The 13,547-nt window shown below is 40.3% G+C and overlaps 1 pseudogene; it reads left to right on the top strand.

Annotated features, from left to right (window-relative positions):
- The first annotated feature begins 5,001 nt into the window (after positions 1–5,001).
- LOC146501456 (leukotriene B4 receptor 1-like) lies at positions 5,002–8,914 on the top strand (annotated as a pseudogene).
- The last annotated feature ends 4,633 nt before the right edge of the window (positions 8,915–13,547 follow it).

Below are 13,547 nucleotides of genomic sequence, written 5' to 3'. Positions count from 1 at the left end.
TAACAGAGAGCCTACTGTTAGTACATACAGACAGTGGACGCAGCTGCAAAAATCAATGTATATATGACCCATCCTGCCCAGTTAACCTTCTAGGGAGAGACTCCTTAGGAAAACTGCAAATAGGTGTATTGCCAGGGCCAGAAGGCATGTATGCTAAGTTAATGTTGAATGAAGAGCAAAACCTCACTGACTGTCAGATTAATGTGTGTGAAGGGCAGGGAGAGCCGCACTACTACTGGACATTAGACCTGCCCTCACTAGAACCTTTGCAACACATAGCAAATCAATATCTGCGAACCCACTCAACACGGCAGAGCTACACAGAGTATCACAACACACTGAGGTTCAAACAAAGCCCAGGTCATGACCCCATGTATGACTTACAGGTGCATAAACTGGGCCCACAAATGCTTACATTGCAGCACCTATATGTCACTCAAAGTGGTAATGCAGTCTGCTCTGTACTTCAGCCAGAAATAGTGCAACGAGTGAACAGGATGCCTAAACCACATGTATCAGTAGCACACAATGACAGCACTGAGTGGAAAGATTTAGGCCGCGTTCTCGCTCAAGTTGAAAGGGACAGATATGAAAAAACTGAAGAAACACATGAGGGATGGCTTCAAGGTCGCAGAACAGGATGCATGAGATACACATTAGGGTGGGTACTCACTACCCACCCAGCCACCCACATGATTGACAGCACTAATGTATACGTGCAGGAAGATAGTGAGAACTGACATGAACTCTCATTAGAATTACACCCAGAACTACAACAACTGCCCACAACACTGTGGTCCGTAGGACCTACAGATGTAGGATTAATTAAAGGAGCAGATCCCGTTGTAGTAAAAACCACCACAACCTACAGGCCAGTCAAACCACAATATCCTTTAACAGCAGAAGCAAAGGCAGGCATCAGGCCAGTAATTGCAGATATGGAGAAAGCAGGCATTTTAGTAAAAACAACCAAAGTGACCTGTAACACTCCGATCTTTCCAGTGAAAAAAGCAAACACAGGAAAGTATCGCCTAGTACATGACCTCAGAGCAATAAATGACGTAACAGAACAAATCCCACCTGTGGTAGCAAATCCACACACAATCCTAAATCAAGTAACACCAAAAGAGCAATGGTTTTCGGTTATAGACCTATCAAATGCATTCTTCTCTGTACCGCTACATTCTGACTCACAGGCTCTGTTCGGTTTCACCTTTGATAATCAGAAGTATACATATACAAGGTTACCTCAGGGTTTCCAGAACAGCCCCACCCTGTATGCAGAAGCTTTAAGGAAATCTATGTCGCTTTGCACTCTCCCTGCCCCAGGACAGTTTCTCCTGTACGTAGATGACATACTGATCACGGGACACACACAGGCAGACTGCAAAGCGAACACAATAACAGTATTACAACATTTAGCTGAACAAGGCCACAAAGTCTCACAGCACAAATTACAACTGTGGAGCTCAGAGGTCACATACCTTGGCCACAAGCTTACAAGGGAGGGGAGAACACTGTTAGACAGCAGGAAACTAGCAGTACAGAATGCTCCAAAACCGCTCACAAAGCAACAGATGATGAGTTATTTAGGTCTCTGCAACTTTTGCAGATGCTGGATACCTGAATATGCTCTGTTAGCTCAACCTTTGCAAAACTTAATTTATGGAAAAAATCTAGCACTGAAAGATAAAATAGAATGGACACCAGAAGCAGAAAAAGCATTTAATGATTTGAAACTTGCCCTACAAACACGCACAGTCTTAGCCTTGCCAGACTATGACAAATTATTTTATTTGCATGTAGACGGAGGAGCAGGCTATATGAAGGCCGTTCTAACACAAGCATTTGGGGAAAAACAACGGCCACTCGCCTTTTACTCGTGTAAATTAGACTCAGTTGCTTCAGGCTTGCCTACGTGCATACAGTCATGTGCAGCCGCAGCAGAGGCAGTAAAAAAGTCTGCCGACATTGTTCTCGGTCATAAATTAATTATCAAAGTTCCCCATGCTGTAACCTCCATCTTACTGCAAGCAAACTTGTCTTATCTCACACATGCAAGACAGCTCTCATATGTAGGCATTCTGCTATCACAGTCACACATTACAATTGAGAAGTGTGGACAACTAAACCCAAGCACACTTCTCCCCACTTCAGCAGACGGAGAAAAACACTGTTGCATGCAAAAATTAGATGAGGAAACGAAACCACGAGCTGACATTCATAGCACACCGCAACTGACCTTCACTAACATTTTTGTAGATGGCTCAGCATCCAAAAATAGTTTGGGGAGAAACTGTGTGGGCTATGCAGTAACCACAGCTGACAAGGTTTTAGAAGCTAAACCACTAACTTCCTCACACTCTGCTCAAACAGCTGAACTGACGGCTGTCATCAGAGCATGTCAACTACATGAGGGACAAAAGATAAACATATACACAGACAGCCAATATGTTTTTGCAGCAGTACATCATTTTGCAAAAATCTGGCAAAACAGAGGTATGGTTACTTCTACCGGTAACCCTGTGCAACACGGAAATCTTTTAAAACAACTACTAGAAGTTATAACTCTGCCAAAGAAGCTGGCATTATGCAAATGTGCTGCACACCAAAAAGATGACTCTGAAATTACTAAAGGCAACAACTTTGCAGACATAGCTGCAAAAAAGGCAGCACATCAGCCAATAGAAACCTTAATGTCTGAAACCACAGAGTTAATACCACTTGATGTACTGAAAGATGAACAGAAAGCCGCACCCACTGCAAAACAAAACAAGTGGTTAAAATGTGGCGCACAACTGAAAAATGACTTAATGACCTGTAATGGCAAACCAATATTGCCAAAATCTCTACACAAGACAGCAGCATTAGTGACACATGGCTCGACGCACGTGTCAACAGGAGGGATGATAGATATTCTCTCTAAACACTTCTACACTCAAAATTTCGAAAATTCAGCAAAAGAATTTATCAGAACATGCATGATTTGCCAAAAACACAATGCACAGGGAAATCTCAGACCCAAAAGAGGTCATTTTCCCACACCACCTCACCCATTCCATACAATCCACATGGACTTTATCGAATTGAATGAATGCCAAAATTCGAAATATGCTCTAGTAATTATAGATGTATTTTCAAAATGGCCAGAAATCTATCCAGTAAAAAGAGCAGATGCAATTTCAGTAGCAAAATGCTTATGCAATCATTTCATACCCACATATGGCATCCCTAGCCTGATACGGAGTGACAATGGAATACATTTTGTAAATGACATAATTAGCAAGGTCTCTGAAGCCTTAGGATTTAGCATCAAACATCACTGTGCATACCATCCACAAAGTGCCGGACTAGTGGAAAGAACTAACGGTACAATAAAACAAAGATTAAGAAAATGCATGGAAGAAACAGGAAGGCCATGGCCCGAGTGTGTAGGCCTAGTAAAAATGTGGATGAGACTGACGCAAGGCTCTCAGAAGCTCACACCTTTTGAAATCATTCATGGCAGACCGTTCCCACTGCCAATCACAAGCGAGCCAATAGACAAATCAGTAAGGGAAACCACCTTAGCTGAATGGATGACCAAACTGCTTGAAAACAAAGAGATTGTGCTAAACAACCAACTGCCGAGTGATTCTTCTCCAGTCTCTTCCAGGTTGAAACCAGGCGATTGGATCCTGATTAAAGTACTCCACAGGAAAAATTGGAGTTCACCGAGGTGGGAGGGCCCCTATCAGGTGCTGCTGACGACCCCAACTGCATGCAAAATAGCAGAACGACCCTCGTGGATTCATCAGAGCCACACAAAGAAAGTGCAGAACGCACCAACTGACTAGACGCCGGTTCCCCCAGGCCAAGGTGATCTAGGAGTGGAGGAAGGGCTGATTGGGCCTAACCCGCCCGCCCTTGACCTTCTCGCTCTTAGTCATCTCACCGGAAGCCCGGGTGTTCCTGGTCTCCACTGAAGACACAGCGAAAACAGCCACCTGGCCCCACCTGCCCGGTAGAAAAACAGGAGATCAATCTAACCTGTAAAACCAGAAGAGCCAAGCAACTGACTTCACTCACGTAAAGTATCAACCACAACAAAAACATGACTGACGCTCTGAACGTTTTGAGAAAGATTAAGGACGCTCAGCAACAAGACTATGTCACAAGCACTGAAGATTGGCTCACATGGTTGCTAAGTGGTTCTTGGAAGTCCCTACTGATTAAAGGACTTGTTTTTGTTGGAATTTTACTTTTACTTTTATGTGTTTTCACAACATGTGTAATACCCTGTCTGAAGAAAATGGTATCAAACATAGTGATGACCTCTATCAATGCTTATGTAACACTGCCTCAAATGGAAGATGTTTTGGAAAAGGATTCATGTGATGATGTTGAAGTCTAATTGAACCCAGGATTGCTCAATGACGTTCTGACCGAAAATGTTTAGGCAAGAGGTTATGAATTGAACCAATAGCAATGCTGTTATTACAGAAATTTGAACAACAAGAGGGGATGTTAGAAGATTTTTATTATTAAGACATTTTATTAATCATTATTGCTGATATACTAAAGCTAAGAGTGTTCATATTTCTGTTTTTACTTAACCACTTGCACAACTGTCTACACTTTGCCTTAAAAAGACTTGTTTTGCTCTCACATTATCTCACAGGAAACCGCCACCCAAAGAGTAAGAAATGACCTTGTAAGAACATAACCTTTTTTGAACATAAGTTCCGAGATCTCACACCTGCCTGTTTGGCTAGGGAATGTTACTTCCTTTCTTGTATGTTTCATGCTGTGTATAAATAAAGCCAGAAAACTGCTCCAGGGTGTGGGCCTCACTTGAGCTCCCACCCGTGCACGTTGAACTGTTACAAGTGTCTGAGTGTTATTTCATTATACCTGATTACTTGATAATATTGTCTCTTATCAGGAAGGAACATTAATACCGATAATATGGCATTTTCAAGCTGCCAAAAACTGATTGCCACCTATAACTTGTCACTGAAACAATATTTTTGCTTCAAACTTGCTGGATGTCATTCAGAAGGGTTATATGTGACACATTATACCCCAAAGTGTCCCTTTGAAGCATTGAATACCTTTTAAAGGAACATTAACACTGATAATGTGCAATTTTCCAGTTGCCAAAAACTGATTGCCGCCTATAACTTGTGACTAAAATACTTTTTTTTTCACCAAACTTACTGGAAATCATTCAGAAGAGTTATATGTGACACCCTATACCCCAAACAATCCCTTGGAACCTTTGAATACCCTTTAAGGGAACATTAAATCTGCTAATATGCCATTTTCCAGCTGCTAAAAAGGGATTGCTGCCCATAACTTGTCACTGTAACAATATTTCTGCTTCAAACTTGCTGGATATCTTTCAGAAGGGTCATATGTGACACATTATACTCCAAATTTAAAGCTAGCCTTTATTGGACAGAACAAAGAAACTCAAATGTCCAAAACCTTGTAATTCACAAAATAACGCAAAAAATGGAGTAATGGCCTAATGTAAACAGGTGGGAGGAGATCTTCTTAAACAAATCAGGGACAGTAAGTAATAGTAAAGACAGAACACGAGGGAAAAACAAATGTCATGCCAATAAAGCACCTTTGAATTAAAACAAAAACAAATAAACCCCAACAATTACATCAAAGTAAATAAGAGAACGGCAATGGAACTATACTAACAGAGCAGAAACAGGGGGTATAGTGGAGGCTAAATACAAGGAAACCAAGGAACTACGTGTATATATATATATATAAATTCCTTGCCCCCAGTAACTACAACTCTAACATGTAAAAAAAACACAAAATACTGGAATAATTAAACCAATCGAAAGCAAAGCTGAACTCAAAAGTTGGGAACAATAATGAAATTCATCCAGAATCAAACACATAAATGAAGGAATTAACCTCCTAAGACCCGAACTCTTTCACGGCATGCATTTTTAATTTCTCTTTTATATTTGGGCTGATTGGGGCCCAATGAATGTAAAAACAATGAATTACCAGATTTTTTTTTTACCTTATTTTTGTTTTTATGAAAAATCAGAGCCACATATGAGGATATTCGTTTAAAATTTTGATAGAACAGTAGCAATATAATGTCCTCATACGTGGATATCAGGCCCTTGTAGAGCAAAATTGAGTATTTTGGTCTAAATAACCCAAAATGTGATGTCCACATATCTGGACGCCAGGTCCTAGGAGGTTAAAAAATAAACGAATAAATGAATAATTTGGGATACAAGGATACTCAAAGCAACTGTGTTTTGTTTTGTTCTTACATAAGCTATGCTCACGGCCACTTTAAGAGGTATCTCTTCCTAGTAACATGCTGAACTTCCGTGTTCCTTCTGAACTGCCTCAGTTCTTGGAGAGAGATGCTCTTTTGCATACCCTGAGATGAGTCCTACTACCATGGTGCCATCAGCAAACTTGATGATGATGATGTAGATATAAAGCACCAACAACTGATTTCCAACAACTGATTTCCAACAACTTTGAAGTAGTAACAGTATTTCAGTGACAAGTTATAGGCGGTAATCACTTTTTGGCAGCTTGAAAATGGCATATTATCAGTATTAATGTTCCTTTCAAAGTTATACAGAAGTTCTAAGGGACTGTATGTGTGTGTGACATTTCTGGTCACTATGGCACAACCTCTTTCAGTCTTTCAGTCGCTACATTTATGGCGTGACCCTTTAACAAACCAAGTTGTACAAAGCATGTAAAAAGCAGAAGTGAGCAGTTTTGCTAAACTTATAAAAACAGGAAGTTGCAGCTGGCTATGCTTGCAGTGTAAAATTAAGAAAGCTGAAAATAAATCATCTAATCGTCTAGCTCCTGCACAATGACACCATATTAGGACACAATTCTCTGACAGTATCTTTATTATTAGTTCCTCTTTCACTTCATCAAAAGTAACGTCTTGTTCATGTGGCTGCACATTTATCATCATCCTCACCTGCTCAGTGCACAACAATAAGCAAGTTTGCAGCATGGCACAATTCAACTCCACCACGGTTACTTCTAACATCTCCTCCTCTTCTGGAGATTCACCTTATCCTTCCTTGAACTCCAGCGGTCTGGTTCCTGCAGTAGTGATGTCCATCTGCTTCCTGCTGGGATGTCCTGGAAACATTGCTGTGATCATTCTCAAGCCAAACTGGAAGACCATGTCCAGTCTGAGCCAGAGTTTGATGCTGAACCTAGCTGTGTCAGATCTGCTCTGCTTGGTTACCCTTCCACTGTGGATTTACTCATTCCTCTATGGGTGGACCTTTAGGCTGGTGGGCTGTAAAATCATAACATACTTTGTGTATTGCAGTCTTTATGCCAGTCTGCTGACTGTGACTGTGCTGAGTTTCCAGCGAAACCTTCAGGTCACTAACCTACAGAGGAGTTTAAATAGGGTAAGAGCAAGGATTCTGCTACTTCCACTCTGGCTGGCTTCAATGATTCTGTCCACTCCTGCTTTAGTCTTTGGACAGTTATCTGAAAATCAGAAATGGACAAAATGCAGTAATCAATACTCCTCCGAGGGCCAGAAGATGGCTGTGGTGTTGACAGAGACTCTTGTAGGATTTGTGTCGCTTTCTGTCATTGTTTTTTCATACATCAATCTGTACAGAAAAGTGAGTCGGGCAGTACTTTTCAGCAATCCACAGACCACCAGACTGATTACCAGCATCACTGTGACCTTGGTTGTCCTGTGGGTGCCATATCTTGTCATTAATGTAATTAGTGTGGCAGCGATTTCTCTAAAGAACGAGGGCCTGCTGAAGTTTTCTCATGACATTAGGGACACTGTTGCAGCAATAGTATTTGTAAACAGTGCCCTGAATCCACTTCTGTATGCTTTTACTTTACGTTTGTCCAGCCTGTGCCACAAAGCTGCTCAACTTTTCATACAGAAGTTCAGAATTTCCCAAACTATGTCCACAGATCTCACTGCTGGAGAAGCAACTCAATGACAAAAGCTGATTGGGAAATTAAGTCAAAAATCCTCCTCTATCCCACTGATACACACAGTGTCCCGTCCGCTCTATTTATCACAGAAAGCTGTTGGTGATTGCTGGTGTAACGATAAACTTTGAGGTTAAGCAACATCCTGCCTCAAATCATCTGTGTGCTGATTACAGCTGGTCCTCAGACAGAGGAATGATGTTTGTGGAAAAGAAATAAGGAAAAGCATTAAAAGGAATCAATGTACACATTAAATTGAATTGAACATGTTAACAATTTTTACTTTATATATTTACTTCATATAGTATAATCTGTTTTTTTTTTTCTTTTTTTTCATGACGGTTTTCTTTTTTTGTTTTGTTTTTCTTTTTTTCTGAATTCTTGTTTATTTTTAAAGCATTCTATATTCAAGGATTGTTGTTTTTCTTACTTTTAGTTATAGCATTGTCATTGATATCAGGAGAGAGAGCTTTGTACTTACTGGGATGCTGAGCTGAATGTGGTTTTGGAACAAGTGGGGAATACAAGGCTTGTGTATAAGGTATCGCCAGAGAGAGGTGGCAGATTACCTTTCATAGAAAAGCGTCTGAAGGAATGTTGTGCAGGGGAATGATAGTTTAGTTTTATTTGGTGTCTATTTTTGCATGACTTGTGATTTTTTTTATAGTTGTGGTTAATTTTTGTTTAGAGGCAAACTTTTTGTATGAGCTTGTATGGTGTGATGGTTAAAACAGTTCAACTGTAGCAAAATATAAAATGTTAATCTAAATATCAGCGAGTGCAGTATATATGGATGCAGACTTCTACCTTCATAAAAAACTACTAACATTATAATATAGGTTCTTTTCTTTTATGTTAGCACTGAAAAGCATTCAATTATGTTGTGTTACAAAAATGCAAAATTCAAAAAGTTCTCACATGCAAACAGAATAAACATATTCAAAACACATAAAATTTTGTCTGCCTTGTCAATAAAATAAAAATGTAAAAAATTACTAGATTCATTCATCACTGTAATTTAAATCTGTAATTTAATTTGTAAATCTAGCTTTAATCCAAAGTATCACAAAAATATGTAATATTACTACCAGAAAAAAACAAAAAACAAAACAAAAGATAAAATAAAAATAAAAATCTTAAAAACTAAAATTTAAAATTGTTATTACTGTAGAAAATCCAGTTCCGATGACTGGTTCCATCACTTTTGGGGCTCAAAGGACTCATTGGTACCGGGGCTGCATTTAGGGTCCTCATAGACATCCAGACTCAATTTCCCTCTGGAATTAAGTCTCTCTGATTCTGAATCAGCACCATGACCCCACAGCTTGAGATTGCAATTCAAACCATGTGGATACAGATCTGGCGCCTTAAAACAGTACAGCCATCAGTCTAAATCAGATCTTAGTCAACTGGTCTCCTGCCCCATGCAGCTGTAGTTAAATGAATACACAGGCTCTTCACCTCTCATTCATCTGATGCATGAGTCCTTTCAAAAAGGAAAAATCACTTGGAGGAATTAAACATGATTTACTGTGAAAGAGCAACTAATGTACTAGGCAATTAGACTCCGATGACCCATCATGTAAGAACAGAATCCATGCAGCAATAGAATTTAGGACAGGACCCTCCAGACACTGGTGGTGGTGAAGATGACTGAGGCTGGATGGAGCTTTGGTTGAGGTGTCTGAGGTGGAGCTGGGAAGGAGGTTGTTAAATGGAAAGGGATTCTGAAAAGGAGAATGACTGACAGCAACAACTGAAACCATGCGAAACGGAGGCTGATTGGCTCAGAGAAGGGGAGTGAGAAGATTATCGGGCTAGAGTAATGATTTCAGTATTGAGATTGAGCTTCCGAGCGTGAAAAAGTGGTAAAGACGGGTGAGTAGTAGGGGTGCAACGATACACAAATTTCACGGTTCGGTTCGGTTCGATACTTTGGTGTCACGGTTCGATATTTTTTTGATACAAAAAAATTTTCATGTCTTTTTAATTTGTCATTTATTAAAATTATAAATATATATTTTAACTCAAAAGTACAGTTTTAAAATTTAATGTTGCTGAAACAACAAAATAATAAAAAATAAATAAATCTATCTGATCGAGGAATCAATCATCTTTTGAAAAGAGAGTTTATTACAGAGAAATGTCTCTTTCCAAAATAAAAGCTATACTATACGCTTCTTCTGGGCTATATTCTCAGCAGCATATTAAACATATCAGGTCCCCATAAGGAGAATCATGTGCTAACGGCTGTCTAAATGACTCGGGTAAAGTTTGTAGCATGCGTGCTTGTTGTTTTTGTCTGCTTCCACTTGTCTTTGCACTAGGATGATGTCAGTGTAAATGTGCAGTCATATTCGTTGTGTTTCCACTAGTACTAGTTTCCTCCCATTTCTTTTTGATCTTTTTGAGACTCAAGTGGGCCTGTCGGTGGCGCTGTCACTTGGTGTTCGCTCGCTCGCTCTGTGGTATAGTATCGCTTCCTGTTCCTGCTCAAACACAGTGGTGTTTCTGAGTAGCTTATTTGCTTAGCAGTTTAATTAACAACTTTTAAATACATTCTTTTTTCACAGTATAATCTTCACGTGCTTCATCCGAAGCACACTTTCTGTGTACTCACTACCTAATTTATAGTATTCACTCACTGTCTCTGTACTGTTTCGCTAGCTTAGCTCGTAGCCGACCCGTTAGCACCATGGCTACTTCACATGTCCCTTCTGCACTTTCTTGCTCATTGTGTCAGATGTTTAGTTACTCCTCGGCCTCCTTTAGCAGTAATGATATCTGTAACAAATGTAGCATATTTGCAGCTCTGGAGGCCAGGATTACTGAATTGGAGACTCGGCTTTGCACCCTGCTCTCACCCTTAGCTAGCCAGGCCCCTGTAGCTGGTGCAGCCGAAGATAGCGTAGGCCCCGCTAGCTGTTCCCCGGCAGACCCCAAGCAGCTGGGGAAAGGCTGGGTAACAGTGAGGAGGAAGCGTAGTCCTAAACAGAAGCCCCAGGTACACCACCAACCCGTTCATGTGTCTAACCGTTTTTCCCCACTCGGTGACACACCCGCCGGGGGTCAAACTCTGGTAATTGGTGATTCTGTTCTCAGACATGTGAAGCTAGAGACACCGGCAACCATAGTCAATTGTCTTCCAGGGGCCAGAGCAGGCGACATTGAAGGAAATTTAAAACTGCTGGCTAAGGGTAAACGTAAATTCAATAAAATCATAATTCACGTCGGCAGTAATGACACCCGGTTACGCCAATCGGAGGTCACTAAAATCAATATTGAATCGGTGTGTAACTTTGCCAAAACAATGTCGGACTCTGTAGTTTTCTCTGGTCCCCTCCCCAATCAGACCAGGAGTGACATGTTTAGCCGCATGTTCTCCTTAAATTGCTGGCTGTCTGAGTGGTGTCCCAGAAACGATGTGGGCTTCATAGATAATTGGCAAACCTTCTGGAGGAAACCTGGTCTTGTTAGGAGAGATGGCATCCATCCCACTTTGGATGGAGCAGCTCTCATTTCTAGAAATATGGACAAATTTATTAAACCCCTCAAAACATGACTATCCAGAGTTGGGACCAGGAAGCAGAGTTGCAGTCTTACACGCCTCTCTGCAGCTTCTCTCCTCCTGCTACCCCCCCAAAAACCCATCTCCATAGAGACTGTGTCTGCTTCCAAAAAGACAAAAAACAAACTAAAAACCAGCAACAAACAACTTAAACAATCACAAAGAAAGAACAATACAGTATCCACATCTGAACCAAAGAGTAAAACAGTGAAATGTGGATTATTAAATATTAGGTCTCTCTCCTCCAAGTCTCTGTTAGTACATGACTTAATAATTGATCAACAAATTGATTTACTCTGCCTTACAGAAACCTGGTTGCAGCAGGATGATTATGTTAGTTTAAATGAATCAACACCCCCGAGTCATTCTAACTACCAGAAATCTCGAAGCACAGGTCGAGGGGGCGGTGTGGCAGCAATTTTTCACACCAGTCTATTAATTAATGAAAGACCAAGACAGACTTTTAATTCATTTGAAAGCCTGATGCTTAACATTGTCCACCCCAGCTGTGAAACTCAGAAACCAGTCTTACTTGTTATCATCTATCGTCCACCTGGGCCTTACACAGAGTTTCTGTCTGATTTCTCAGACTTTATATCTAATTTAGTTCTGAGCTCAGATAAAATAATTATTGTGGGTGATTTTAACATCCATGTAGATGCTAAAAATGACAGCCTCAACATGGCATTTAATCTGTTGTTAGACTCAATTGGTTTCTCTCAAAATGTAAAAGAACCCACCCACCACTTTAATCACACTCTAGATCTTGTTTTAACATATGGCATAGAAACTGAACATTTAACAGTGTTTCCTGAAAACCCTCTCCTGTCTGATCATTTCTTGATAACATTTACATTTACAATAATTGATTACGCAGCAGTGGAGAGTGGACTTTATCAAAGTAGATGTCTTTCTGAAAGCGCTGTAACTAAGTTTAAGAATATAATCCAGCCACTGTTATCATCGTCAATGCCCTGTACCAACACAGAGCAGAGCAGCTATCTGAACGCTACCCCAACAGAGGTCGATTATCTTGTTAATAATTTCACCTCCTCACTACGTACGACTCTGGATACTGTAGCTCCAGTGAAAACTAAGGTCTCTAATCAGAAGTACCTGACCCCGTGGTATAATTCTCAAACACGTACCCTAAAGCAGATGACTCGTAATCTGGAGAGGAAATGGCGTGCCACAAATTTAGAGGATCATCATTTAGCCTGGAGAAATAGTTTGTTGCTTTATAAGAAAGCCCTCCGCAAAGCCAGAACAGCTTACTACTCATCACTGATTGAAGAAAATAAGAACAACCCCAGGTTTCTCTTCAGCACTGTAGCCAGGCTGACAAAAAGTCAGAGCTCTTTTGAGCCAACCATCCCTTTAACGTTAACTAGTGATGACTTCATGAACTTCTTCACAAATAAAATTTTTATCATTAGAGAAAAAATTACCAATAATCATCCCACAGATGTAATATTATCTACAGCTACTCTTAGTTCCATTGATGTTAAGTTAGACTCTTTTTTTCCAATCGATCTTTTTGAGTTAACTTCAATAATTACTTCCTCCAAACCATCAACGTGTCTTTTAGACCCCATTCCTACAAAACTGCTCAAAGAAGTCCTGCCATTGGTTAATTCTTCGATCTTATATATGATCAACCTATCTCTAATAATCGGCTATGTACCACAGGCCTTCAAGGTGGCTGCAGTTAAACCTTTACTCAAAAAGCCATCTCTAGACCCAGCAGTCTTAGCTAATTATAGGCCAATCTCCAACCTTCCTTTCATATCAAAAATCCTTGAAAGAGTAGTTGTCAAACAGCTAACAGATCATCTGCAGAGGAATGGTTTATTTGAAGAGTTTCAGTCAGGTTTCAGAGTTCATCACAGCACAGAAACAGCTTTATTGAAGGTTACAAATGATCTTCTTATGGCCTCTGACAGTGGACTCATCTCTGTGCTTGTCCTTCTTGACCTTAGTGCAGCATTCGATACTGTTGACCATA

Source organism: Neolamprologus multifasciatus, chromosome 15 (genome assembly GCF_963576455.1).
Source record: "Neolamprologus multifasciatus chromosome 15, fNeoMul1.2, whole genome shotgun sequence".
Taxonomy (NCBI): domain Eukaryota; kingdom Metazoa; phylum Chordata; class Actinopteri; order Cichliformes; family Cichlidae; genus Neolamprologus; species Neolamprologus multifasciatus.
This window is presented reverse-complemented; position numbering and strand designations above follow the sequence as displayed.